Raw genomic sequence first — 24,276 nt, 5'->3', positions numbered from 1 at the left:
AGCAACCAAACCACCAATTAATCATTAATTCATCAAACATGTTTATTGACACTTGGTACAATGTGGTTATAACATGGTGCCAATGTACAGCTAGATGAATTATATTTAAGAGTCCAAAGGCAAGAGTTAAACTCTAATCTCTCCTACCCCAACCCCCAAAGACAAAGCAGCAAGCAGGCAGAGGGCCCAGTCTGGCTGATTCTCATTTCTGATCATTCCCTCAAACAAGAGAAATGATAAGCAACTTGATGTTCCACACGCTGTAAAGTTTACACAGAAGTTTAAGACCCAATTCTTGGGCTCAATAAACTTGCTGTGAAAATCAAATATGCAGATAAGCTGCTGAATAGAGGACAATCGACAACCTTCTCCAGGAGACAGTTTGCAAACCACCGAGATAGTCAAGGGTGCAAAAGAAGATGGAGCAGATTCACTTTTGTTTATTTAAAAAAATGGATCAGAGGGACTTTCTGGTCACACAGTGGATAGGAATCTGCCTGCTAACACAGAGGATCCAAGTTTGATCCCCGGTCCCAGAAGATCCCACATGCTGCAGAACAAGTAAGCCCCTGCTCCACACCCACCGGGGCCGTGCGCCCAGGGCCAGAGGAGCCCGAAGCCCCTGCTCCACACCCACCGGGGCCGTGCACCCAGGGCCAGAGGAGCCTGAAGTCCCTGCTCCACACCCACCGGGGCCGTGCACCCAGGGCCAGAGGAGCCTGAAGTCCCTGCTCCACACCCACCAGGGCCGTGCGCCCAGGGCCAGAGGAGCCTGAAGTCCCTGCTCCACACCCACCAGGGCCGTGCGCCCAGGGCCAGAGGAGCCCGAAGCCCCTGCTCCATACCCACCGGGGCCGCGCGCCCAGGGCCAGAGGAGCCTGCTCGCTGCAAGGAGAGAAAACCCTGCGCACAGCGACGAAGACGCAGCACCACCCACACAGAAAAAAAGGAATAAAATTTTTTTTAAAAAATGGATCAGAGGAGGTTCTAGGATTGTCATGCAGTAAAACCGAAGGAGGCTTCACAGGGTTTGTGGGATGGTGAGAGGTAAAGATGAGGGGACGAAAAGTCGGCAGCTAAGGTGTTCGGTGTTTGCAGGCAGCAAGAGCCAGCATGCGTAAGCACACAGGCAGTGCAAGCAGCCTGGTTTTCCATAGCATAAGGTGGAGAAAAAAAAAAGAAAAGTCTGGAACACTAAACAGAAGCTGTCTCGGGGGTGGTCCTAACTGCTAATGTTAGCAGAGTACAGTGACTGGAGAAATGTGAGAAGCACAGGTAAATGACGGAACTCTAAGAGAACTAATCTAGTTGCAGTTAACAGAATGAGTTTCCTGAAAGAGAGATGGCAGGAACACCAGTCAGGAAGTAATTACATCCATTCAGTCGTCAAGGATACATTTACGAATCATTAATATATTGTCAGGTATCTGCAAGTACTGAGGGACAGTTGCAGGAAGAAGAATGGGAAGGGTAATTGGTCAGAAGGAGCAGCTGGCGCAGACATTAATCGGACAACCAGACACGTTCGGGTCTGCGAGAAGCTCTGCTCCAAAGGAGGTAAACCGAATTTTAATTAAAAATTTATATTAAATAAACAATTATATTGTTATATAATTATAATGATAATTATATTAAATAAACAGTGAACAGCCATTAATTCATTAAGCACTTAGTACGTGCCAGGCATTGTTTTTTATACATAATCATTCATTTAATTCTCACAACTCTATGAGGGAGACATTGCTATTCCCATTTTACAGATACATAAATTGACTTCAAGTGCCTCAGAAGTTTGCTTCTCAGAATCACACAGCTATTGGGATTAACATATACACTATTATATATACAAACAATAATCAAAAATAACCTACTGTACAGCACAGGGAGCTCTGCTCAACATTCTGTAACAACCTATATGGAAAAAGAACCTGAAAAAGAATACATATAAATATATGTATTCATATATAAATCACTTTGCTGTACACATGAAACACAGTGTTTTAAATCAACTATATTGCATATAAAATGGGCTTCCTGGTGGCTGAGATGGTAAAGAATTTGCCTGCAATGCATGAGACCTGGGTTTGATGTCTGGCTTGGGAAGATCCCCTGGAGAAGGGAATGGCAACCCACTCCAGTATTCTTGCCTGGAGCATCCCATGGACAGAGAAGCCTGGTGGGCTACGGTCTGTGGAGTCGAAAAGAGTCGAACATGACAGAGTGACTTAACACTTTCACTTTCCAATTTAAAAAAAAAATAATAATAAAGCAACCAAAACAAATGAAAAACAAAATAAAAATTTTTAGTACTTAAAAAAATCACACAGCTGTTAACTATTGACTAGGGGATTCAAACCTAAGTCTTTCTCTGTTGAAAACCAACCTTGAGCCCAAATGACAAGTCAAAGTGGTAGAATAGAAAGGTGGAGCAAGCATTCTAGGCACAAGAAACCTCAAGGCATGCATGCAGGCATGGGCAGAAGAAGCTCACCAGGCAGGCTGTGTGAAGCCCGAGGCTGAGTGGGAGAGATGAGGGTAGGGAGAGATGAGGTCCAGGCCCTAGTGGACCTCACTTTGAATGCTGAGCGGTGTGAACACTAACTTGGAATCCACGAGAGCCACTGAAGACATATAGACAGGACAGCCTGGAAGGGACAGTGGATACACAAGAGGCAAAGTGTGGTGAGCAGGGCAAGACTATGGGCAGACACTCACTAACCCAGCGAGGGTTGATGGGGACCTGCGCATAGAATTCTGCTGCTGGAAGAACGAGTAAGATGATGCTCAGACAGCCCGAGAGGGCAGTGATGGACCCTCTCGTAGAAGAGTGGATTCCAGAGCAGAGGAACCTGTGTGTTTGGGGGCAGGGGCAATGGGGCAGTTGGGGGAGGGGGTGGCTTGGAGAGAGAAGGTGCTGATGAGTTTAAGTTTAGACTGTTGGGTTCATAGTTCCAGTCTCAGAAGAAAGGTCTGGGTAGGAAACAAAGGTCTGGGCTACAGATCTAGGTAGAAAAAGAAAGTATCATAATTGTGGACTGTTAACCAGGAGCAGTCCATAATGCTTTGCACGCATTTTCTCTTTAATCTTTTCAACAATCATATGAAACAGATATTGTTATTACTAACATGCCCATTTTATAGACTACGGCTCCAACTAAGCCACAAAGACATTAGGTGACCTGCCAAGGGCCACACTATTGCTAAGTCGCTTCAGTCGTGTCCGACTCTGTGCGACCCCATAGACGGCAGCCCACCAGGCTCCCCCGTCCCTGGGATTCTCCAGGCAAGAACACTGGAGTGGGTTGCCATTTCCTTCTCCAATGCATGAAAGTGAAAAGTGAAAGAGAAGTCGTGCACAGACACATATTTTTCACTAAAACAAGTTTCATGATATCACACTTAGTTCCCTGCTGTCTTCCACCCTGTTTCTTTTTTTAAGTAGGCTGCCTGCAACCCACAACTTGGTTCGCAACCTGCTCATGAAACCTACAGTTTGAGAACAGCTGTTCAACACCCACTGTCTCCCGCACCTGAATCAGGCGGCCGAGGTGGGACCACAAAGGTGAGGAGCAGTGTCGGCCACACCCCAGACCACAGGAGAGAATCGACTGCAGGGTGATTCTGAGCCAAAAGCATAACACGATGAGACGTGACTCTCTTGCGCCAAATTACACCCCGAGGACATGTCTGTGGCAGCCAGCCCTTCAGCAGTGAGTCATCCACTGGCTGCAATACACGTTTATGGGGATGGAGGCTTTTTTTGGCTGCCAAGTGTTTCCACTGCATGGGACAGGAAAAGATGCTGAGGCCTTGACTTTGGAGAACGATGAAGTTGTTAGCTCTAAAGTTGCTACAGTATTCAGTGGCAGCAGACTGCGGGCACCCAGCCCACAGCGAACCAGCCCTGTGCCTGCCCTTCACTTTGATGTAATTCTTGCAGACAGTAATTGCAATAGGAAATCATACCTCCAAGGGGGAAGTTATGGAATATGACATTTAACATCTTGCTCAGCAGGAAATGATTCTGCTGGCAGGACTGTAAGAATCCACTCCCCAGATATATCACAGAACCTGAATGTACATACTCTTCCTGCTGCTCCATAGGAAGACAGGAGTATTCCTTTTCAGTATAATTAAACCTTTCTGAGTAGCTCCAGGGTCTCATTCTCTCAGTTAAGCCTACATTCCTCTTTACTGCCATCATTTTCTCCTTTAACATAATTTCCCTCCCTTCTGAGTTCAAACAAACCCTGTTGTTGTTGAGTTGCCAAGTCATATCCGCCTGTCCATGACCCCATGCAGCATGCCAGGCTTCCTTGTCCATCACCATCTCCCAGAGTTTGCCTGAGTTCACGTCCATCGAATCAGTGATGCCATCCAACCATCTCATTTCTTCTGTCACCCCCTTCTCCTCCTGCCCTCAATTTTCCCCAGCATAAGGGTCTTTTCCATTGAGTCGGCTATTCCCATCAGGTGGCCAAAGTATTGGAGCTTCAGCTTCAGCTTCAGTCCTTCCAGTGAGTATTCAGGGTTGATTTACTTAAGATTGATTGGCTTCACCTCCTTGCTGGCCAAGGGACCCTCAAGAGTCTTCTCCAGCACCAAATATGGAGAGCAACCATTCTTTATGGTCCAACTCTCACATCTCTACATGACTACTGGAAAAACCACAGCTTTGACTATATGGACCCCGGTTTCCTCTCAGAAAGTCCCTCAGCAGGACAGAATGTTAGGGGAGCAGAACCTGTTCTGTATCTTGATTGTGGTGCTTTGGGTGGTGGTGGTGGTTTCTATTCATAATCAGTATCTTAAAAAAATTTGACTTCAAAATAAAACCCCCAACCGTTTTCTGAACCCTACTGCCCTGTGGCTACCGTCTTCTTTCTTTCCATCTTTTCCTTGACACTAGCTCTCTCCAATGAATTTACCAACCCTGTATATTCATCGGAAGGACTGATGCTGAAGCTGAAACTCCAATACTTTGGCCACCTGATTCGAAGAGCTGACTTGTTGGAAAAGACCCTGATGCTGGGAGGGATTGGGGGCAGGAGGAGAAGGGGACGACAGAGAATGAGATGGCTAGATGGCATCACCGACTCGATGGACATGGGTTTGAGCAAGCTCCAGGAGATGGTGAAGGACAAGGAAGCCCGGCGTGTTGCAGTTCATGGGGTCTCAAGAGTCGGACATGACTAAGCAACTGAAGAACAACAAAAATCCAAGTCTTCCCCAGGTTGACCCCCTAGTCAACTCTTCCCCAGTTCCTTTCTTGCCCTCTACAGTGTGTGGTGCTGCAAATTTCTCTTCAGAACCTTGCTGTCTCTCCTCTACCTGTTTACTTGCTGCTGCTTTTCATGAGCAATGCCAGAATTCCCAGCCCACCAAGCTCCCCTTGTGTCCGTTCCCTCAGGTATCTCACCCTGTCTCCCGGGTCAGAGGCCAGCGTGCGTGCACCTGACGTCCAAATCCACATCGAGAGAGAGGACAGCTGGCTTGGTCCCCCGTGACCCGCAGGTGCCTCCGCCCAGTCACTGCCTCACATTTGGCACACGCAGCTGCCCTCACCGGTGCGGATGGCTTCCCCGCTGGTCCTCCTCCCAGGTCAGAGTCCTGGGATTCCAGACACGCTCATCAAGATCCATGCATGTAGCACAGCAGAAAGGCTCTGTAAACTGCCATGTTCTAAAATGATTATCGGGAGAAGGCAGTGGCACCCCACTCCAGTACTCTTGCCTGGAAAATCCCATGGACAGAGGAGCCTGGTAGGCTGCAGTCCATGAGGTCGCTAAGAGTCAGACATGACTGAGCGACTTCCCTTTCACTTTTCACTTTCATGCATTGGAGAAGGAAATGGCAACCCACTCCAGTGTTCTTGCCTGGAGAATCCCAGGGACGGGGGAGCCTGGTGGGCTGCCGTCTGTGGGGTCGCACAGAGTCGGACACGACTGAAGCGACTTAGCAGCAGCAGCAGCAGCACCTCAGAATATGACCTTATTTGGAAACAGATCTTCACAGAGGTGACAAAGTGAAAATGAAGCTGTCAAGTGGATGCTAATGCAGTATGTCTGGTGTGTGTGTGTTCAGTCGCTTCAGTGGTGTCTGACTCTTTGCAACCCCATGGACTGTAGCCCGTCAGGCTCCTCTGTCCATGGGATTCTCCAGGCAAGAATACTGGAGAAGGTAGCCATTCCCTTCTCCAAAGGATCTTCCCAACCCAGGGATTGAACCCAGGTCTCCTGCATTGTAGGTGGATTCTTACCAGCTGAGCTACCACGGAAGCCCCTAATATGTCTGATGTCCTTATAAAATTAAAAAACAAAAAAGGCAGTTTGGACACAGAGAAGGAGGACAAAGTGAAGACACAGGGAGAGCCCCATCCATAAGCCAAGGAAGGCCTGCGGCTGCTGGGAGCCAGAGACGCACTCCCACTCCCCAGAAGGGGCCAGCCCTGCCCACACATTTGCTGCCATGTCTCTGTTTGGCCTTAATATCTTTAATTCGACCCCTCCCTCTCCATTCAACCTTTATTCCCACAAGTTCCCTACTTCAGCCTTCGGGTCAGTCTCCGCACCAATCAGACGTGTCTCCCGCTAGTCCTTATCTGGAAATGGCTCTCCGCCTTTGCTTGCGATGTCCCCCACCTGCTTCTCTCTGCCATCAAAACCTCGCACATCCTTCAGCCTCCAACATCAGTCCTCTTCCACCGTTACAGTGTCACCAATCTTGCGGCCGATTGCCTTTTCGCCTTTCTCTAAACTGTCGTCAAGTCATCTGTATCTTACACACGGACACCCAATCACACCTTGTTCACACAGTTCCCTAATGGTTTCTTTTGTGATGCTCTCAGGTCTTAAATCTCACATTTACTCAAATGTGAGATTAAATCATTATTACCATTAATATTTGAGTTAAATTTTAAGTCCCTATTGGAAACCACTTTTCCAGACACCTCCCTAGATTTGTTTACTCAATAAAACATCTTTTTGACCAGAGCGTCCCACAGTTCTTCTATTATTTTATTACATAACATCTGATCGGACATTACTGAGCATTTGGGTCAATGAGGAACATCAAAGCTGTGAGTCCAAACTCTTCCTTTCCTCGAAAACTCACTGGACTTCCTTACCTCTAAAATGTTACTTCTCAGAGTCCTTGTAAAGATAAGATGGAACAATTTACATGAAAGTGAGTTTTAAAAGGTGAAGATTTGCTCAAATGTGAGATTAAATCATTATTATCACAGTGCCAGGTTAGCTCAGCTAGTTAGCTGCCCTGCTGAGGAAATTATGGGCTTGGCCAAGTGAGCTGGCTCTTCTAGACCTGTGCCACAGCGGGCAATGAACTCCACAACTAACAGAGCGGGAGGAAGGATGGGACAAACCACAAAGCACATCAGGGGGTCAGCAGGGTCATCTTCATAAAGAAAAGACAGATGGTGTGCAGTCACCTCGGTCCCCCTGAGGGCATGCAGTACCCCAGGCTCTCCCTGACACACAGCTCTGGTGCAATAAATCCACAGGTAATGCGTCATCCCCAAGTCAAGAGGTTTAACGCTGCATTCTGGTTTTATTTGGTCACTTAGTTCTACTGGTTTTATGAAAGCTAATCAAGAATTGCCAAAAATGCTGAAATACCAAACGAAGGTTGAGGACTTCCCTGGTGGTCCAGTGGCTAAGACTCCAAGCTCCCAGATCAGGGGGCATGGGTTCTATCCCAAGGCAGGGACCTAGATCCCACATGCCACAACTAAGACCCGGCAGAGTCAAATAAATAAATACTAAAAAAAAAAAAAAAAAAAGCAAGTCGACCTCTGTCAATTTAGAATCTCAATATGGTCCATTCCATGAGCATATCAAAAGAGCCAAAGTCCAGTTTCCAAAGAAGACGCACTGTGGTGTTACATGGAGTCGATGCATTTGGTGAGTATTCATGTTCCCAGACCAGCAATCTTTCCCCAGCCATATGAATTTAGACTTGTTTTTCTTAATTTAATGTTTCTTTTTTAAAGGGATTCAATTAACTTTCCTTCTTTCACTTCACCTTTGGTATTTGTTTCACAAACTTTAAACTTGGCCAACAATTTTGCGTGGTCAGTCTGATGTTCCAGATGCCAAATACAGACTGCATGTTAGTAAGTATTGCAGCTGTTTTTTAAGTGTAAAATTCAGAAAACTGGGCTCTGGGTCTCTACAGCCTGGAAAATAGATCTAGGAGACAAGTAGGAGGTCTGAGTGTCTCCACTGGGAGTGACGCCATCTCTCTGGTCTGTTGGTGACCTCCTGTCCCTACTGACCACCTATCAACAGGTCCCCGCTGAATGGCTGAATAATGCAGACTGAAAACTAAAAAACTCAGACCTGGCAGCGTTTTGGTGAATGCCTTTATCCAAGGGACTTGATGGAGAGGAAATGGTTTCGGAAAAATATCTAAGAAAAGAAATCTATTTAGTTCTACTTAGATTTAGTTCCAGCATGGAGCATCCTGTGTGGAATGAGCCCCAAACATGCCAAGAATATCTTGTACTATGTTACAAATGAAAACCAGCTCCCATGCAGACGGAATTCAGAATTTCATAACTCAACATATCTGGCCCTCTCCCACTACAGAAACTGCTTTGAACTAGTCAAAGCAAATTCTTAATTATTTCCCATTCTTGACAAGCAAAGGCTTTTTAGAAAGTAGTATGAATTTGATCTGTAATAGATGCTTATTAAAAATTCAGAAATTTTGTTTAAGCAGTTAGGTGGACTACAAGTAAAAGCCTTATAGAGGAAATCCCAGAAAGATACAACTGATTTTTTTCTTTCAATGAGATCATTTTAAAAATGAATAAAACATACCTTCCCCTGTGGGGTCTGGAGCTGAAGCAGAGACATTAGAGTAAACGTCAAGGGGGGGAAAAAGGAATACTTTGCACAGACTCCCTCCCTCCACCACCCTCCCACTTCTTCCTGTTTCAAGCTCTTAGATCTTCTCCTGTTGTCTGGGCGGGGGATGGGGCTTGGCAGCTTCCAGTGGGTGGGAGCCTTTAGGCATCAATTACTTTGTACTTCAGATTTCTGGACTGAGATGTTTGGGGAGGAAGGTGAGGAAGGACACTTGAAGGGTAATTGCTACTTGATGGCTGAAAATAGGCAAAAACATCAAAGAAGACCCCCCACCCCACCCCGTTAGCCTCTGCTCATCCTTTTTCTAAGCATATGGCACCCAGTCACATCACTGCCTTGTACAGCAGGACTGTGTGACTTCTGTGTGATCTGGGACGAAAGAAAGTATCTGTCATCTCAGGCTCGTTTGTTCTAGGGTGTGTGGCACAACAGGCTGATGGGCCCTGCTTCTCTAAAATGGAAATAACTTAGTGAAAAAAGACTTCTTCGTGGCACCAGGTATCTGGAGGCTACATTCTGTAGCTATTTGTTAAGTTTGCCCTTGATCAGTGGTTTCATCGTTGGCTATGATTTACCAGAGAAAGACATGTAATTTTTGCCACCTCTGTTCTGCTGCTATCAAGACACAAACATTCAGCCTATTTGAGTATCTTTTTATCCACTTCCCGTGGGTAACTTCTGACTGGTTATGCTAAAAGAAGGGGATATCCCGGCTTGCGCTCACATTCCTTAAGAGGTTCACTTTTATTATCTCCTTCTTTGACTAATCTGGCAATTATTTTGCTTTTCATAAGCAGAATCCAAGGCAGAAAGATCTAAATAGACATTTCTCCAAAGAAGACAAACAGATGGTCAAAAAGCATATTTAAAGAAGCTCAGTATCGCTAATTAGTAGAGAAATGCAAATCAAAATGAGGTATCACTTCACACTGGTCAGAATGGCCATCATCAAAACGTCTACAAACAATAAATGCTGGTGGGACTGTAAATTACACAACTATTATGGAGACTAGTACGGAGGTTTCTTAAAAACTAAAAACAGAACTACTATATGATCCAGCAATTCCACTCTTGGGCATACATCCAGAGAAAACCATAATTCTAAATGATACATACATCCCAATGTTCATCTCAGCACTATTTACAATAGCCCAGACATGGAAATAACCTAGGTGTCCATGGACAGGAATGGATAAAGATGTGGCACGTATACACCATGGAATATTACTCAGCCATAAGAAGAACGGAATAATGCCGCTTGCAGCAACATGGATGATCATCCTAAGCCAAGTAAGGCAAAGGCAAACGCCATATGCTATCCCTGACATGTGAAATCTTAAAAAAAAGATACACATGAACTTACTTACAAAATAGAAACAGACTCACACAATATGGCTACAAAGGGGAAACACGGGGGAGGGATAAACTAGGAGTTTGGGATTAACATATATAATAAGTCCCCTACCTACAAACTGTCAAGTTGCGAACTTTCAAAGATGTGATCACGCATTCCAACAATGTCAGGCATGAGACTGCAGCTTGCCCTTCATCTCCTGTTGTTGATGGTCCTTCAGCTCTACCATCGCCCACCCTCCTTTGCCTCCTCCAATCAGTAACTCCTTGCCTGTTTACTCGATGTCAGACTCTATATGCCGGCTGTTGTACTGTACAACTGAACATTTCAAGGTACTGTACTGTAAGATTTAAAAATTTTTTGCATTTTTATGTATTATTTGTGTGAAAATTATTATAAAACTATTACCGTACAGTACTATATAGCCCACTGTGTTGCTTGGGTACCCAGGCTAACTTTGTTGGACTTAACAAAACCAACTGGACTTGCAAATGTGCTCTCAAAATGGAACTTGATATGTAGGGGACTTACTGTTCACACTAGTATATATAAAATAGATAATAGATAAACAGCAGGGACCTACTGTATAGCACAGGGAACTCTACTCAATATTCTATAATAACCTATAGGAGAATATAATATGAAAAAGAATGTATATATGTATATGCATAAATGAGTCACTTTGCTGTACACCTGAAATTAACACAATATTGTAAATTAACTATATTCCATTATAAAATAAAAATTAAATTAAAAAAAAATAATCAATGCAGGAGGTAGGCAGAGGGAGCCCTGGACACATGCTGAACAATGCCAGGGTGCCAGTGGCCCCAAGCTCCCCCAGGAGGCAATTCACTCACCAATACGAGGGAGACGATGCACACCGAGACAGCCCGTGCTGCCACTAAAGCAAGCTGTGCTGCAGGAAAAGATGCTCAGCATCCCTAATCACCAGAGAAATGCAAATAAAAACCACAATGAGGTATCACCTCACACCCGTCAGAATGGCCATCATCAAAAAGTCTACAGAGAATTCCCTGGTAGTCAGGGAGGAAGGGTTTAGCCCCTGGTTGGAGAACTAAGATCCCATAAGCTGTGAGGCACAGCCAGAAAAATAAAAATAATTAAAAATAAATAAAAAGTCTACAAATAAATGCTGGAGAGGATGTGGAGAAAAGAAAACCCTTCTACATTGCTGGGAATGTTAAGTTGGTGCAGCCACTATGGAAAGCAGCATGCAAGTTCCCCAGAAAAGTAAAAATAGAATTCCATATGATCCAACAAACCCACCCCTGGGCTCTGCTAAGTCACTTCAGTCATGTCCGACTCTGTGCGACCCCATAGACGGCAGCCCACCAGGCTCCCCTGTCCGTGGGATTCTCCAGGCAAGAACACTGGAGTGGGTTGCCATTGCCTTCTCCAATGCATGAAAGTGAAAGTGAAGTCGCTCAGTTGTGTCCGACCCTCAGCGACCCCATGGACTGCAGCCTTCCAGGCTCCTCCATCCATGGGATTTTCCAGGCAAAAGTACTGGAGTGGGGTGCCATTGCCTTCTCCGATCCCTGGGCATATATCCAGACAAAACTGTAATTCAAAAAGATACATGCACCCCATCCATGGTCATAGCAGAAAATTCTCAATAGTCAAGACATGGAAACAACCTACATGTCCATCAACAGATGAATGGAAAGGAAGACAAGGCACATATATGCAATGGACTCAGCCACAAAAAGAATAAAATAAGGCCATCTGCAACAACCTGGATGGACCTCGAGACCACCACACTGAGGAAGTCAGAAAGACAAATACCATGTCACTTACATGTGGAATCAAAATACAAATAACCTATGAAGCAGAAACATAATCATGGACTTGTGGCTGCCAAGGGGGCGGGGTTTGGAAGAAGGATGGAGTGGGAGATTGGAATTAGCAGAGGTAAGCTGTTATATGTAGAATGGATAGACAAGGTCCTACTCTATAGCACAGAGAACTACATTCGCTATCCTATGATAAACCATAATGGAAAAGAATATTAAAAAAGAATGTACATATATGTACGCATATGCAAAACTAAATCACTTTGCTGTACAGCAGAAATGAACACAACACTGCAAATCAACTATACTTGAATTAAAAACATATTAAAACTAAAGGAAACTGCGTTAACCTTGAACTACACAAAAAGGGAGGGGTCAGAACTGACCCCAAGCTTCCCTTCTTTTGAGTCCTGCAGGTTCCTGCCCTTTCCCATCCCCTCCTGTGCCTCCAGTTCACTATCTTCACTCCCAGCAGAATTCTAACTGAGGCAGGCTGCCCAGCTACAAAGACAGCGAGGTGCCCTGCCATTGTGCTCAACAGGGAGGACATCCAGGCAAGCTAACAGGATGCAAATCCCCTGCGATGTGGCTAATGCCTTTTTTTTTTCTAATCCCTCAGTGAAGGCCTAGAAAACTCATTCTTTCAGATGGGTTTATACTATAGCCTTGACACCATGGTCGAATGTTTAACACTAATTTAAATAAATTGCATGTGGTCAGCAAAAAGAGAACATTCTGTCTTTGTTTAGTCTGAGAGGTTGTTTTCAAGATGAAAGAGACCTGATCCTGTCCTCTAAATTAAGGCAAATCTCAAGGATAGCTATGCCCCTATTATGGGTTATTTTGATATTAATGAACTGTTTGATGGCTGGGGAAGGAATATCACAGGAATGGAGCCATGTACTGAATTGGGGATCGACAGAAAGTGTCACTTTATCCAGGTCGTGTTGAAGGGCCAAGAACACAACTTTTGCTGCCAAAGGAATCAACTCGCAGGCATCTGAGCTGAATTATAGAGGGGGCTCCTAGCCCAGCCCTAGACCTGGTTACCCAGGTAAGGAAATCAGTGAACAGCTGGGAGAAGGATGCTCATTGATGTCTAATGGCACCACCAAAGCTTGAAAATTCCTTCAAGGCTCATGCTCTGCCTTTTACACTATTGTACCTCTTAGATCATAAAGCAGTGGGTTTGAAACATAATATTTGTTCAACAAATCCTGTTGGTTGACAGATGGGGCTTGAAAAACAGCTTTCCTTTCTTCTACCTGATTGGACAGAATATTCTAAAACAAAACTGGGTGTAATCTTTCACATTTTTGGTCTTGTGTCAGATCTCTCTTTTCAGGAGTCTTAACCTGAGAGCCTTCCCATGTTATTTGTTTCCTGGTCCTTAAAATCGGCATCCTTGAAGGTGGGCAATGAAAGTTCCAAAACGCCAGTCCTGAGCCTAGAGGGGGACAAGCAGGTCGGCCAGACTTTATGCCTCTCTAGATATTTTGGTTTAGAACAACTGAAACCAAAAAAGACATTGCTCAAACAGCAGACGTTCTGAAACCTGAAAAACATTTCCCATAAAGATATACTGATTTAAATGGCTAATCAACTTCTAGAACTCCAACTGCCTCCAGCATATTTGTGCAAATTGCTCTGGTGCCAGAAGTCTGCATGTTGATCATTTTACTGCAGGTAGGGCGGAAGCGAACCAGTTCCACAGCTTCTATCTGAGACCTTCCACACTGTCATAAATGAATAAAGATGCTGACCGACACAGTGTTTTTGTTTGACTCAAGTACACATCCTAATCTTTCTGGCCAGCTCTTCTGCCTAAATAAATGTCATCCAGACATCCAGTATGTTATGAAAAAAAAGAAAGTATCGTAAATTCTAGGGAGAGGATATTTCAGTTCTAGAATCAAGATGAGATTCAAAGAGAGGACATGCAAAACTAACAGTTTTACATAGCAAGGAGCCAGTATCTGTATTTGCCAACGAGCTCTCTTTCTGAGGTGGAATTACCACTCCACTCTTCAAAAATACATAAAAGCTGAGTGGCTGGTAAACAATTCGCTCAGTGTCATTAGATTTCCTCCCCTTCATTTCCTCTCTAGCTACTTATCTCGAAGGCTGCATTTACCAATTCTTCTAACTCTAGGAACAAATACTAGCCATATCAAAGACTTACCATTTTCTTGCAGAGAAAATAAACTAAACTCTTAGATAACTGGCACTGACTTTTTTAGACCTGTCAACAGGCAGGCCAGTCTTAAGGTCTGATATCTAAAAGAATAAGAAATAATGCTGGTGATGGAAAATGACAGAGCCTCAGCCCTGATGCAAAATATTTAAGATAACAGTCTCAGAGAGGCCTCGCAAACAGATATCCACGAAGGTATTTTCTCATGAAACCCCAAAGGAAAACCATCACCGTTTCTATCTGCCTCATTAGCAGCAGCATCAAAAAGCACCCGGCCAACACCTGCCAGCATCAACCTTCAGAACCTGTGCAAATCAAACTAAGGTCGTCTTTGGCGGATTTACAATCCAAGATGGATTTACTGCAAACCAAGCAGTGTCATTTTCAGTAATAAGAGAAGGAGAAGGTTCTGATCATGTTATCTTCCCAGGTTTTAGGATTTCAGGATGGCACTTTGAAAGTGCCAATTACCAGACTGGTTTATCTCCGTTGAGTAGGCCAAATTCTCATCAAGCAATAGCTGGAGTGGTGATGAGTTACTGCTGCTCAGACAAGGCCAAATAAACATATCACGCCTGAGCCCCAAGGTAAATATCCAGCCTCTTTCTAAAGCAAGCAGTGGACAGAAATTCCAAGGACAGAATTCAACCCAAGGACAAACCAAATAAAAGGTCAGTGTGTATGCTCTGTTCAGTGTGAAGAAATGTGAGAAGAAACGTGAGAAGTTCTTTCCATTTGTGTTTCAATATGAAGCAGGAACAAAAAGCTGACCAGGCAATCAGGAAACCATGCAAGTCAACATTAAAATGATGATGCAAGAAAAATAATTCAAGATCTATGGCACATACGGCTTCCCTGGTTGCTCAGATGGTAAAGAATTTGCGGGCAACGCAGGAGACACTGGTTCAATCCCTGGGTCAGGTTTACTTTTGAAAGATACAATGGAATTTCCAATGGAGGATTTGATAAAGAGTTTTCCAGGAAAACATATGCAGGATTTGGGGGAAATGTTCTAATACTGATAAGGGGACACAGTCAGCTAAACAAACTTGCCTCTAAAAGGTACATATGCTAGATTCCATGAGCCAAAATAGAGTCATGGTATGTACCTAAATAAGATAGTATAAAATATGGTAGGAAGAAAAAGGTAGGGTCCACAGAAAAGAATGTACAAATGTGGGCGTGAGTGAGACTGGTGCAGTCCTATTCTCCCCAGCCCAAAATATGAATTATCTCCACCATGAAGACACTTCCTTAGTGTAAGCGGCCATGCCCCACTCAACCAAATCTGGGTTTACCCTAAGGGAGGAAGGAGGTAGTTTTTCTTTTAAAATTGTTGTTGTTTGTTGTTCAGCAGCTAGGTTGTGTCTGACTCTGGGACTCCATGGACTGCAGCATGCGGGCTCCTCTGCCCTCCACTACCTCCTGGAGTCTGCTCAAATTCACATCCATTATTGACTCTTACTTGCTAGATATATTTGAAGAGGAAGGAAACAAGGTAATGTGCGTCATAAAGAATTCAATCAAATCCTTCGCATCTTTGGTTCAGGTTGTGGTGGCCCAAGGGTTCTGAGTCATTTCTGCTCTTTTGTTCCTTTCAATCCAAAGGCAACTAAATTTGCCAGGGATGAAATCACGTGGCCATCTGAGACCGGAGGTCAAGAGAACGACAGGTAGTGAACCCAGCATGCACGGTCCATCTTCAAATCCCTGACAAAGGACCCGGAAACACCAACGAGTCGCGCAACAAACCCACCCTATATCCTATGGATTGATGCAAAAGTTACTCTCAATTTTTATAAGAAAATAGGCTAAAAACTATTTAACGGAGGAAAAAAAGCATTGGTGAGCGTTGTTCCTATGACAGTAGTCCCTCCCACCCGAGGGGCTCACCTACTCTTGGATGTCTAGGTGCTTAAAATTAACCACTTAAAAAGCATTTGAATCTAAAGCTGTCTCTGCTCTTAAGGTTGGTGAATCCTGAGGGGAGGGGAAGGGTGGAGAGAGAACTAGCTTCCTGTGGGATTGGATTACAGGTGGAAACTAATTTAAGGTTCACAGAAACATGGGATCTGACAGGCGCTTTATGAGACCAGCCTTCCTCCCCACTCCCACTCTTACCTAATTTGTCCGCAGCATGCGGTTTTCAACATGGTACATGTATTTTCCGAAGGTCTCAATCCCCAAAAGCCCTGAAAACCCTCAAAAATCAACATCTCTCTCCTCCAAGAAGCCAGACTTGCAGTATCAACTTGGGCAGAGGATCAGAGTGGAAGCTAATTAGGAAGGAACCCGGTTTCAGGAGTTGGTTGGAGGAAAACAACCGAAATGTAACGAGGCAGAGAGAAGGAAATCCATCTTTTCGACAGTTATTAAATCGCGCGCTGTAAGGTTACAGAATATCTTTTTCTCTCAGTTGCAAAATGACGAGTAAAGCGAGCTGGGCTCGCCCCTTTCCGGACTGGCGGAGGGTCCCGGCCCCCGGAGAGCGGGGCAGGCGCGGGGCGGGCGGCGGGTTCCCGGCTCCCCCAGCACCAGCCCCCGCCCCGGCCCGCGGACCAGGGCCCGGAAGCCGAGTCTCCGCCGGTTCCGCGCACCGCGATCTCCGAGCCGGCGCCCGGAGGGGCGGCTCCGAGTGACGCGGCCCAGCCCACGGGCGCAGCCGCCCACGCGCAGCGCGGGCCGCCGTCCAGCAACCACGACTTACCGCGCGACGGCGACGCGCTCGGCGACTGGAGCGGCGTGCGCGGCCCGCGGCGGCTAAAGCCGCGCACCCGCCGGCGATTTCGGGCTCTAGGCTAAAGCTGCGAAAGCGGACGAGCCGAGGGAGCGCCGCCTCTCCGCTGGATCCCCGAGGGCCTGGACTCGGCGTCCTCGCTTCCAACAGGCTCTCGGGTCGGTCACTTCCATCCCGTGCTCAGGCCCGGGGCTGAGACATCTGTTTTCCATCAACCGCGCGGCCCCAGCAAATCCTGGATTACGCGCCGCCCGGCGCCCGCCGCTTTCCCGGCCCCGGCGCGGCGCTAATCCCAGCACAAAAGGCAGGCGAAGCGCACACAGTGCGGCGCCCCTATACAGACAGCTTCCCCCGCGCGCAGACTGCGGGCTCGGCGGCCGGCTCCCGGGGGAGGGCCGATCGCAGTCCTGGGGCAGGGGAAGGGTGGGCGCGGTCCTCGGGGCTGCTCCCGCGCACGCTTCCTCCCCCAGCTCTGTAAACACGCTGCAAAGTCTGTCCCTACGGGGGAATGACTTCAGTTTGACGCGGCTGTAAAATGCCAGCCTCCAGAACAGAATGGCTCATTATTCAAAGCGATCACAACCCCCAAAAGGAGAGAGGGGAAAAAAAAAATCTCTGCGTTTACTTTAAGTAAATTCTGACAATGAGCACGGAAAACGAGGAGAAATTACTGTGTCTCAAGGTCTTCCATTTTATTCTGTAAATTAGATCGAGGTAGGGAATCTCCCCGCTCCGTCCCCTCCCCTTCCTTCCGCCTAGAAACATTTGTGTGCCTCCTCTGTGCCAGGCACGAGGCTGGGGAAACACTGACGGAAAAAGCCTGAGGTCTCTACTCGAAAGTGCCTAACTAGTAGCAGGGCAGGGAGAGAGAAGGGGAGTGGAAACCAATGATTTCAGCGGTTGTGAAACTGCTGTAATAGTCCATGTCCAGAGGGTTACAGGAACACTGAAATGGGTTTTGAATCATGCTGGAAATCAAGACAGGCTTCCCCAGAGGAGGCTGCCATTGAGTTCTGAAGACTGAACGGGCATCAGGTGGAATGAAGAGGAAGAAGATCTGAACATCTGAATGACTGCAGAAAGCAGGTGAGAGGTGCAATGGTGAGAGACGGGATTATGCAGGACAGCAAGGAGTCAGATCATCAAGATCTTATTGGCTCATTTCTGACCTTTGCACGCGGCGAGGCCTCTCTGAAGAATTTTAAAGCAGATAAGTGACTTGATTTGATTTGCGTTTCAGAGAGATCGGTTGTGGAAGGCATCTAGAAGGAAGACAGTCTAGGAAAGGAGTGGAGGTGGGGCTGGGATGGATGAGAAGCACTCCAAAGACGTGCCACAGGTGGAGCCTTTAGGATTTGTTGCCAAGACACAAGGGGGAGCAGAGCTGTAGGCAGGCACTCAGGCTTCTGACGTGGCCAGCGGGGTAGATGGAGGGTGCCCCTCACCGAGAGACAAATGAAGACGAGGAAACAAGTGGTTTCTGGTTTCTGTGGGCTATCTAACTGCAAATGTTGCAGCAGGCAAGGCTGCCACATGGACCTATGCAGTATTTGGGGTATTACAGGCTAAAAATATAAATTAGACCATTTTCCATTTATAAGAGGGCTTCCCAGGTGGCTCAGTGGTAAAAGAACCCGCCTGCCAATGCAGGTGGCGCAAGGAGACGCTGGTTCAATTCCTGGGTCCGGAAGATCCCCTGGAGGAAGAGATGGCAACCCACTCCAGTATTCTTGCCTGGAGAAGCCCATCGTCAGAGGAGCCTGGTGGGCCCTAGTCTATAGGGTCACAAAGAGTTGGACACAACTGAGCAACTGAACATGCAAACACACACCACTTAGAAGAAGAAGGTAAGTACAGAAGTAAAGGAAATACACAACATTTGTTAGAGCTTCCATACCACCAACGGAATGGCTTAAACAACAGAAATTTATTATCTCACAGTTCTAGAGGCTAAAGATCCAAGTTCAGTGGGTGAACCGAGCCATGCTCCCTTGAGGGCCCCAGGGAAGGATCTGTGCCAGGACTCTCCCCTGGCTTCTGATAGTTTCCTGACTTGTGGCAGGATAACTTCAATCACAGGACCTTCTCCCTGTGTGAGGGTCTGCCTCCAATTGTCCCCTTTCTATAAAAACACCAGTGATACTGGATTGGGGCTTCCCAGGTGGTGCTAGTTGTAAAGAGCCTGCCTGCCAATGCAAGAGATGAGACTTAAGCGACGCAGGTTTGATCCCTGGGGAGGGAAGATCCCTTAGAAGAGGGCAACCCACTGCAGTATTCCTTTCCTGGTGAATCCCATGGACAACTGAGCCTAATGGGCTACAGTCCATAGTGTTGCACAGACTTAGACACGACTGAAGGGACTCAGCACGCACCCTGGAGACTGGATTAGAGGTCACCCCACTCCAGTATCGGAGAAGGCAATGGCACCCCACTCCAGTACTCTTGCCTGGAAAATCCCATGGATGGAGGAGCCTAGAAGGCTGCAGTCCATGGGGTCGCTGAGGGTCGGACACAACTGAGCGACTTCACTTTCACTTTTCACTTTTATGCGTTGGAGAAGGAAATGGCAACCCACTCCAGTGTTCTTGCCTGGAGAATCCCAGGGACGGGGGAGCCTGGTGGGCTGCATGACTTAGCAGTAGCAGCCACTCCAGTATGAACTCATTGTAACCAGTTACATCTGCCCTTATTTCTATCTATTTTGAAATTGTATTTGCATATAAAGTCACATTCTGAGGTACTGGCTGTGAGGATTTCAACAGAGGGATTTTAGTGGGACACAATTCAACCCATAACATTGACAGTGCAAATTAAGTTATCGAGTGGGATTCAATACGGAGTTGTAGAGAAAAACCAGTTTGAAGTGGCTAAAAGAGCAGCTCTGGGTGGAAAGTGAGAAAAAGACGATTAGAAGGTACAAGAAGGATGACACAATGAAGAGACGTGTTGAGAGGGGTCATCAACATCGCCAAGTGCTTCCCAAGTCGGCCAGACAGAGCTAGAAATTGCCATTGCCTCTGGCAGTGTGCTAGGCATTGGACCAAATGGTCGGAACACATGAGCTTCAAATACTTTGCTCCAATATTTTGTGATTTTTAAATCATTGCCCAGGGAATTCCCTGGAGGTCCAGTGGTTAGGACTCAGTGGTGTCACTGCTGGGGCCTGGATTTGATCCCTGGTTGGGAAGCTAAGGTCCTGCAAGCCACACAGGACCTCAAAAAATAAAAAATAAATCTAAAAAAAAAAATCATTATCCAGCAAACTCCCTGAGGGAACTGGGGGGTAGTGGACATTAGTTTGACTTGTCCCCACACCCAGCCTGCTTTCTCAGCCTCCTTTACAGCTGGGGCTTGAAACCGTAACCTAGGCTCTGGCAGTCAGGTGGATAGTTGCTAAGGCTTCAGTCTGGATGAAAGCCATATGGGAAAGCAGACTCTAAGGACGCTGCTTTCTGTGAGGTGGTGGAATCTGCTGGAAAGATATGGAGGCCCAGGGCCAGCAGGGGTGAAGGTCCGAGACGCGCATGCCCAGAGGAACAGTGCTGGGCTCAAACCGGAACCTTCCTGTGACACAATTTAGGCATCGTTCTCAGTGGGGTAACCTCCAAGTCTAATTCTCTGGATTTCTCGGAGATTCTCTGAGCCATGTAATAGTCTTAAAAAAGAAAAAAAAAATAACTGCTTTATTGAGATATAATTCACACACTATAAAATTCATCCAGTAATCCATATATATATGATAGATAACCAACAAGATATATATATGTATGTGTATGTGTGTATATGACTGAATCTCTTTGCTAGACACTGGAAGTAATGCAACACTGTAAATCAACTATACTTCAATTTTTAAAAAATGAATCTTCAAAAAAAAAGTGTACAACCCAGTGGCTTTTAGTATGTTCACAAGGTTGTGCAAGCATCTAAGTCCACTATCTACATCCAGGACGTTTTCATCACCCTGAAGAGAAAGCGCACGTGCGCCTATGATCACTCCCCATTTCCCCCTCCTCCCAGCCCTGAGCCACCACTCATCTACTTTGTGTCTCTAGGGATTTGCCTGTTCTGGGCATTTCACATGAATGGAGGCATATACCATGTGGTCTTTTTGGTTCTGCCTTCTTTCACTGGTGAAAAAATTTTAAAGATTTATCCATATTGTAGGACATATCAGCGCATCATTCTTTGTATTGCCAAATAATATTTCATTGTCTGGATATACTACATTTCGTTTATTGGTTCATCAGTGAATTGTTTTCACTTTTTGGCTAGTATGAATAATGCTGTTTAAACATTTGTGTGCAAGTTTTTGTATGAACATATATTTTCATTTCTCTTGGGTATATATCTAGGAGAAGAATTACTGGGTCATATGATAATTCTATGTTGAAAATTTTGAGGAACTGCCAGACTGTTTTCTAAAGCAGTTACATCATGTTACACTATCACTAGAAATACATTAGGGTTCTAATTTGCTAGTGGGCATAAAGTAGTATCTCATTGTGGTTTTGATTGGCATTTTCATAATGACTAATAATGCTGAATATCTTTTCATGTGCTTCTTGACCATTTGTGTATCATCTCTGAAAGAATGTCTATTAAAATCCTTTACGTGTTAGGGGAACTGTCCCAAACCACCTGACCTAGCCAGGCACCATAGTAACCACCTGCACGAGTCATCCTGCAACAGGAGCTTCTGGTAAAGAACTTGAAACAAAGAGGCTGCCCCCAGCCAGACGAATTCAGAACAGGTCCAAAGGACAGAGGAGATGCCAGTTCATATGTCCGGCCAAGCTCCCAGAATCCTTCTCGCTAGGATCCATCCTGAGTGATGCTTGTTCCCCTCGGAAGAGCCCTGAGTCAGAATGACCGGCACCTAACCTCCTCACCACAAAACCTGAGACTGAGCCACGTGGAGCGCAGTCCTTCCGGGTCCCCTCGCCCTCTTGCTCTCTGCCTGCGCATGCCTTTTCCGATAAATGCTCTTGCTTTGTCAGCACGAGGGTCTCTCTGAACAATTCATTTCCGAGTGTTAGGCAAGAGCCAATCCTCAGGCCCTGGAAGGGGTCCCCCTTTCCGCACCATACCCATTCGAATTTTGTAAATTTACTAAAATAAATCCATAAAAGTGAGCACTTTAATCATTTTTAAGTGCACAGTTCAGTGATATTAAGTACATTTATTCACATTGTTGTGCAATCATCATTCTTCGCCCATTCTTAATTGTCTTTTTAAATTTATCTTTCAGTGTTTAATTTTTATATCCTGGAAACAAGTCTCTTAATGGAAAATGATTTGAGAATATTTCCTCTCATCCTGTAGGTTGTTCTTTCACTGTCTTGAGGGTGTTTTAATAAAATTCTTTAATAAATTCCCTTCATGCTCTAACTAACTAGAGTGGTGTTGTCAGTAGCTAAGAACATTGACAGATGCACTGGGTTGGGTTAAATACCATTTTTCCCATTCCCCCCCCCCCCAAAACAACCTGTCTCATATCACATCTTATATCCATTACTGACTTAGAACTTTGGGTTTTGTTATTTTTCCTAAAGCCTTTCCTATTGTATCTGAATCCCACTCTATGATATTGTGATTTATAATAAAAAGTACACATTCGGTCTTCGTTCCATTTCTGGCACAGAGCTTCCTAAAACCCTTGAACTTTCCTGAGTGATAAGACCCATAAATGTGTCTTGTTATGTTAATGAGGTGACTTCTGGATCACACCAGAAGGATAGAGGCTGGCTGGAATGCTCAGTCCCACACCCTGACTTCTAGGGAGGAGAGAAAGGCTGGAGGTTGATCAGTTTCCACTGACCTGTGATTTAACCAATCATGCCTATGCAACGAAGCCTCCACAAAAACTCAGAAGGACATAGTTCTGAGAGCCAGGCTGGGGAACACACAGAGATTCAGGGAGAGGAGTGTCCCTGGAGAGGCCCCAAGGCTCCTCACCCTTCCCCCGCCCTGCCCTGTGTCTCTCTCCACCCATCTCTTCCTGAGTTATATCCTTCCATAATACTGGTGATCTAGTAAGTAAAGCGTTTCTCTGAGTGCTGTGAGCTGCTCTAGCAAGTGAATTGACCCTAAGGAGGGGGTCATTTAAACCCCCATCTATAGCCAGTGGACCAGAAGCACAGGTGCCAACCTGGACTTGTGACTGGCTTCAGAAGGGAGTGGGGGTAGGTGGGGGAGTGGAGGGTGCAGTCTTGTGAGACCAAACCCTTGACCTGTGGGCTCTGATGCGCTCGCTGTCCAGTGATCAGTGTCAGAACTGAATTGAACTGTAGGACACTCTGCTGGTGTTGCAGAAAATTGCTTGGTGGTGGTGGTGGGAACTGCTGCCCACCACCCACCCCCGTACAAATGTAGCAAATTGTGCTCAGGACCCGCGTGTGTGACTCTTTTGCAACCCAGTGGACTGTAGCCCACCAGCTCTTTTGTCCATAGGATTCCCCAGGCAAGAAAGAATACTGGAGTGGGTTGCCAGTGCCCTCCTCCAGGGATCTACCCAACCCAGGGATTGAATCCAAGTCTCTTGTGTCTCCACCACCCAATTATTTCTCACCTCTCTCTGGTCCCACCCCAGACGCCTGCAGTCCTGTGTGGTACCCCTCCCCTCCCCCACCAAACACACATATGCCTCCACCCCTCTCCAGTCCTTCCCTTCCTGCTATAGGGCTGCAGTCTCTCAGGATCTAATGAATGAGATCGATGTCCTATATAATCTTTGGATCATCCTCAGCGCCCAAGACAAGGCTTTGTGAAAACTTGCAGCACAGTAAACACATGTTCAAAGGAACTTAATCTTATGCCTTATTTCCTTACTCTCTTTGTTTTATTCTAAAATTATATTTATGCAGTCCTTGATTTTAATCTTTTCTCTAAATGAACACCTCTGGGGGATCTGAAATGGGTTGCAGGGCAAATCTATGGTGTTCAATTTATGATTGGAGAAATGGGATTCTTTGGGGAATTAATTAATCTCTACAAGTTTGTGAAACAGTGAAAGAAGGTAAAACTTTACAGATAAAGTTCTCAGGACCCAGAGAGGAGGTAAAGAGTAGTAGTTGACGCATCATGTGTCTAAGGTGAAGGTATTCCCTGGCAGATTCTTGTGGAGGGCTAGGCTTCCTGACTGCCACTGCCCAGTGCTTTGGGACATCTCTAACCTCGCCTTCTGCTCCTCGGCCTGTAGGGCAGTCTTCAGCTCCTCAGAGCAGGCACTGACTGCTGGGTACTATTGGAAACAGCTGGAAAGAGCCCATGTTCATTCAGTTATAGGT

At 45.9% G+C, this 24,276-nt stretch overlaps 1 protein-coding gene and 1 long non-coding RNA gene across 9 annotated transcripts in view; one reads left to right on the top strand and one right to left on the bottom strand.

Moving 5' to 3' along the window:
• Window positions 1-24,276, bottom strand: part of TRIM2 (tripartite motif containing 2) — a 189,633-nt gene that overhangs the window by 91,308 nt on the left and 74,049 nt on the right. For 3 of the 8 annotated variants that reach the window (XM_044930555.2, XM_025268200.3, XM_044930556.2), the window contains exon 1: window positions 16,961-17,452. The exons of the other annotated variants lie outside the window; for them this stretch is intronic. The gene's annotated coding sequence lies outside the window, so the exon portion shown is untranslated. Of the gene's footprint in view, window positions 1-16,960; window positions 17,453-24,276 lie in introns of those variants that run through there. 8 annotated transcript variants of the gene reach the window in all.
• On the top strand, window positions 18,777-22,378 carry LOC112579990. Its single transcript, XR_003104366.3, has 2 exons — window positions 18,777-18,837; window positions 21,610-22,378. It is a non-coding gene; the product is annotated as an uncharacterized LOC112579990 (long non-coding RNA).

This window comes from Bubalus bubalis, chromosome 17 (assembly GCF_019923935.1).
Source record: "Bubalus bubalis isolate 160015118507 breed Murrah chromosome 17, NDDB_SH_1, whole genome shotgun sequence".
NCBI lineage: Eukaryota > Metazoa > Chordata > Mammalia > Artiodactyla > Bovidae > Bubalus > Bubalus bubalis.
This window is presented reverse-complemented; position numbering and strand designations above follow the sequence as displayed.